The following is a 6,475-nucleotide window of genomic DNA, read 5'->3' on the forward strand; positions in this document are numbered from 1 at the left end:
CAGCGATCACTGCTCTGTGATGTTAACTGAACTAACTGAATCATACAAAGATCAGTGATCTGTACTATACACTGAACTAACTGTAGAAAACAATGATCACAGCCCTGTACTGTACATTGAACTAACTGTAGAACACAATGATCACTGATCTGTACTGAACATTGAACTAACTGTAGAACACTATGATCACTGCTCTGTACTGAACATTGAATTAACTATGGGACACAATGATCACTGCTCTGTACTATACACTGAGCTAAATGTGTAACACAATGATCTCTGTTCTGTACAGTACTTTGAATTAGCTGTAGAACACAATGATCAGTGCTCTGTACTGAACATTGAACTAACTGTAGAACACTATGATCACTGCTCTGTACTGAACATTGAACTAACTATGGAACACAATGTGCACTGCTCTGTACTGAACATTGAAATAACTGTAGAAAACTATGATCACTGCTCTGTACTGAACATTGAACTAACTGTAGAACACAATGATCACTGCTCTGTACTGAACATTGAAATAACTGTAGAAAACTATGATCACTGCTCTGTACTGAACATTGAACTAACTATGGAACACAATGATCACTGCTCTGTGCTGTACACTGAGCTAAATGTAGAACACAATGATCTCTGTTCTGTACTCTACTTTGAATTAACTTTAGAACACTATGATCACTGCTCTGTCCTGCAAATTAATGTAACTGTAGTACACAATGATCACTGCTCTGTAGTGTACATTGAACAGACTGTACAACACAATTACTGCTCTGTACTGAACAATGAAAAAGCTGTAGAACACAATGATCACTGCTCTGTAGTGTATATTGAACTGACTGTACAACACAATGATCACTGCTCTGTACTGAAAAATGAAAAAGCTGTAGAACACAATGATCACTGCTGTGTACTGAACATTGAACTAACTATAGAACACAATGATCACTGCTCTGTACTGAAGAATGAACTAACTGTGGAACACAATGATCACTGCTCTGTACTGAAAATTGAATTATCTCTTGAACACAATCATCACTGCTAAGATCTGTAAAATGAACTAAATTTAGAACACGATGATCACTGCTCTGTACTGCACATTGCACTAACTGTTAAACACAATGATTAATGCTCAGTAGTGCACTTTGAACTAACAATATACTGCAATCTTCACTGCTCCGCACTGTACATTAAACTAACTGTAGAACGCAATGATCAATGCTGTTTAGTGTACATAGAACTAACTGTTGAACAAAATGATGACTGCTCTGTACTGTACATTGAACTGACTGAAAGATACAATGATCACAGCTCTGTACTATACATTGAACTAACTGTAGAGCACAACGATTACTGCCCTGAACTGTACATTGAACTAACTGTGGCAAAAATGAACACTGCTCTGTACTGAACAGTGAACTAACTGTAGAACACAATGATCACTGCTCTGTACTGAACATTGAACAACTGTAGAACACAATGATCTGTAGAAAACTCAACTAATTGTAGTACACAAAGTTCACTGCTCTGTACTGTATATTGAACTAACTGAGGAACACACGGTTCACTGCTCTGTACTGAACATTGGTCTAAGAGCAGACAACAGTGATCACTGCTCTGTGCTGAACATTGAACTGACTGTAGAACACAATGATCACTACTCTGTACTGTAAATTGAACGGACTCTTGAAAACATTCATCATTACTCTGTTATGTAAAATGATCTAACTGTAGAACAAAATGATCGCTGCTCTGTACTAAACATACAACTAACTGTAGAACACAATGATCACGGCTGTAAATTGAACGTACTCTTGAAAAACAATGATCATTACTCTGTTATGTAAAATGATCTAACTGTAGAACACAATGATCACTGCTCTATACTGCACATTGCACTAACTGCAGAACACAATGATCGCTGCTCTGTACTGAACATAGCTCTAACTGTAGTACACGATGATCACTGCGCTGTACAGTACATAGAACTAACTGTAGAACACAATGATCGCTGCTCTGTACTGATATAGAACTAACTGTAGAACACCATGATCGCTGCTCTGTACTGTACATTGAACTCACTGTAGAACACAATGATCACAGCTCTATACTGATATAGAACTAACTGTAGAACACAATGATCACTGCTGTGTACTGCACATTGAACTAACGGTAGAACACAATGATCACTGCTCTGTACTGATATAGAACTAACTATAGAACACAATGATCACTGCTCTTTACTGCACATTGCACTGACCGTAGAACACAAATATCACTGCTCTGTACTGTACATAGAACTAACTGTAGAAGACAGTGATCAATGCTGTGTAATGCACATAGAACTAACTGTAGAACACAATGGTCACTGCTCTTTATTGCACATTGCACTGACAGTAGAACACAAATATCACTGCTCTGTACTGTACATAGAACTAACTGTAGAACACAATGATCACTGCTCTTTACTTCACATTGCACTGACCGTAGAACACAAATATCACTGTTCTGTACTGTACATAGAACTAACTGTAGAACACAATGATCAATGCTGTGTAATGCACATAGAAATAACTGTAGAACACAGTGATCGCTGCTGTGTAATGTACATAGAACCAACTGTAGAACACAATGGTCACTGCTCTTTACTGCACATTGCACTGACCGTAGAGCACAAATATCACTGCTCTGTACTGATATAGAACTAACTGTAGAACACAATGATTACTGCTGTGTAATGTACATAGAACTAACTGTAGTACACAATGATCACTGCTCTTTACTGCACATTGCACTGACCGTAGAACACAAATATCACTGCTCTGTACTGTACATAGAACTAACTGTAGAAGACAATGATCAATGCTGTGTAATGCACATAGAACTAACTGTAGAACACAATGGTCACTGCTCTTTATTGCACATTGCACTGACAGTAGAACACAAATATCACTGCTCTGTACTGTACATAGAACTAACTGTAGAACACAATGATCACTGCTCTTTACTGCACATTGCACTGACCGTAGAACACAAATATCACTGCTCTGTACTGTACATAGAACTAACTGTAGAACACAATGATCAATGCTGTGTAATGCACATAGAAATAACTGTAGAACACAGTGATCAGCCATGATCTCGTTGAATGGCGGAGCAGGCTCGAAGGGCCGAATGGCCTACTCCTGCTCCTAGCTTCTATATTTCTATGTTTCTATGTAAATCACCTATGTACCCTCTCCATGACCTTGGCATCAATCCTAAAGTGCGGTGACCAGAATTGTACACAACACTCCAGCCTAACCAATGAATTATAATCTGTTAGCATTGACCTCCTTTTATGTGTTCAATACCCAATTTAAAAAGCAAAGTTCACACGCACTCGTTTAAAACCCTTTTTCAAATTATCCTGCCACATTCTGAATTTTGTGATTATGCACCCGAAGAACCCTCTGCTATTGCAAACCCTCAAAATACTACAGTCAAGTCTGTTGACTTTGACCCGCATTAATCAGCATCTGCCATGTGTCTGCCCATTTCACCAGACTGTTTGTGTCTTTCTTAGCTCTGCTGCTACCCTGCTCAGCATTTACAAGAGTCAATCTTTGTATCATCAGCAAACCTTGAAGGTCCATTCCATATACCGTTGTCCAGGTCATTTAAAATTTAAGAAAACAAAGATCTCAATTGTGAGCCCTGGATGACTCAACGCATACTTCTCTCCAGTCAGAAAAACAACTGATCACCACTGATCTCTGCCTCCTATCACTCAGATAATTACCAGCCCAAGTTATCACCGTCCCTTTGATACCAGGTACTTCTATTTTCTGAACAAGTTCGTTTATGTGGCCCTTTAGCAAATTGCTTTTGAAAGTCCATATATACATCTACAGCACTCCCTACATCAAACCTCTCTGTCACTTCATTTACAACAAAACACACAAGATTCTCTGTGACTGTGTTTAGAGACAGAAATTGATCTCACTTCACATTTCAAGGCACAGCCTAATGCTGGATAATTGTGCTCAGTTGCCAGACTCACCCAGTCTCATTCTCATCATTTTCTGCCTTATGTTGTAACCTTTGTGGACTGTCCACAGGTACAGTGTGTATCTGAATCAATGGGACTCTCTTTGACCTTTGTCCCCGGTCTATCACCAGGACGAGTGTATATCTGAGTCAATGGGACTCTCTCTGAGCATTCTCCCCAGTCTATCTCCATGACCAGTGAGTATCTGAGTCAATGGGACTCTCTCTGCTGATTCTCCACAGTCCATCTCCAGCAGCATTGTGTATCTGAGTCAATGGGACTCTCTCTGCTGATTCTACACAGTCCATCTCCAGCAGCATTGTGTATCTGAGTCAATGGGACTCTCTCTGACCGTTATCCGCATTCCATCTCCAGGACCAGTGTGTATCTGAGTCAAATGTGCGAGGCACAGATGACTGTTTTTCCAGACGGACACCAGCTTGATACTGCAGAGCAGGTGGGAAGAGCAGAAAACATTTACCAGAACAGCACTTACAAGCTGAGGTGCAACTGATTGAATGGTTGAGCCAATTGATGTGTTCTCTTACTGAGAAGGAAGTTGACTCTATTGCCTCCCTCAGGCAGGGAATCGATAATCTTGGCAATTCACTTAATCAGGTAGCATTGCATTTGGTGTCGTGTAATCTAATAAATGAGACTTTCGTTCGACTCTCGCAGTTGCTTGAACCACATTCTGCTACCTTTACTTTGACTCCCACTGAACCACCATTACCAGCTCCCAGCACAAAAACAGTGAGGGCCCAAGAGCCAGTCGCTCTGCCAGTCGTGATGAAAGCAAACATTGCCTTGCAGCAGCAGCAGCAACCCTGTCATGAGACAATTGCTGAAGGGCAAGAGATGGCACACAGGGGCCTTTCAAGTGGCAGCGGAGGGCTCCAGTCACGGGGAGGGGGAGAGCGCAGGAGAAGTTAGGGTGTCACCTTTTGTACAATGCACCTCCTTTGACCCTCAGGCATGGATGCGAGGGGGCAAATCATTCATTTGTTTAATTTTTCATTTTATTTACATGTTAACTGTTGTCTTTGCTTTTTCATTGAAATGTATATTTGTGACTGAAAGTATATCTAACCTTTTCGTTTAAAAAGTACAGCCTCTAGTCACTTTGAAAGAAACTGCAACTTTTATTTTTGCAAAAATATTTTTACAACTGTTTGAAAATTAGAAAATAGCTAGTTTCCATCTTGAATGTCATTGCTGCACTCAGAAACCAAAAAAAGTCACTTTAAACTGTTTACAACTTTTTTTCTAAACTATTTATGTTTGCGAATGTTTAAAAAGTAGAAATTAGCTAGTTAACATTTAAAAGTTATAAACTATCTACATCAAAAATGAATCTCAAAAGTCTTTGATGCTGCAATAAAAGTTCACTGTTTCACTTTAAATTGTGTCTGTTCCTTTCTTTGCCTTGCTGGGGTAGGGGGAGGGACAAGGCGACACTACCTCGTGAAGGTGTTGGCTACTAGCAGTTCCCGAGCAGCCTTACATTCGGCAGCACTTGGCTGCTGCACATCAGTCCTGGCCACAGGCACATTGGCATCGCCCATGTCCTCCATTTCAGCAACGAGCTCCTCTGCAGTATTAGGGGTCAGTCGTTCCCGCAGGGCAAAGTTATGCAAAGCACATCAGGCCATCACAATCCTTGCCACTTTCTGGTGAGAATACTTCAAGATCCCCCCTGACTAGTCCAAGCACAGGAAGTATGATTTCTGAACTCCGATTATCCTCTCCACCAATTGCCGTGTGGGCAAGTGTGCCTGGTTGTATCTCCCCTGAGCCTCATTATTGGTCTTGCGGTAGGGAATCATCAGCCATCGTCTTAGCGGGTAGCCCTTGTCGCCCAATATCCATGCGGATCCTGGAGGCAATTTGCTAAGGGCTCCATAAAAGTTCGAGTGACGGAGGATGAAGGACTATCAATTACTTCCCCAGTGCACTGCATTCACGTTTAGGATCCTGTGGTGCGCATCACAGGCTATCATTACATTCCATGAATGATGCCCCTTCCTGTTGATGTATGTCACAGGTGCATCCACTGGTGCTTTCAATGCAATATGGGTTCCATCGACGGCCCCAATCACTTTGGGGAATCCAGCAATTCGATAAAATGCAAGGACCGTCTCCTTTTGCTGGTGAGTGGACAATCAAAGTTAATGAACTCTGAAAGCCTATGGAAAATGGCATGTGTGACCTGATGATTGCAGGCCCTCGCAGCATTCTTGCAGATGTTGCTTATTTCACCGGTGCTTGCTCGAAATGACCCACTTACAAAGAAGTTGAATGCTGTGGTTACCTTCATGTTCACTGACAAGGCATTGCGGGTCTTCGAGCATGTTCGGAGGTCCTCCTCTAACATGTCACATAGTCGGCCGATTCCCTATTTAATGAAGCACAGCCTCCTCACACACAACTCCTCCGACAGCA

This window comes from Somniosus microcephalus, unplaced genomic scaffold, assembly GCF_052327205.1.
Source record: "Somniosus microcephalus isolate GS21.2 unplaced genomic scaffold, FLI_Smic_1.0 unresolved_chr6, whole genome shotgun sequence".
NCBI classification, from domain to species: domain Eukaryota; kingdom Metazoa; phylum Chordata; class Chondrichthyes; order Squaliformes; family Somniosidae; genus Somniosus; species Somniosus microcephalus.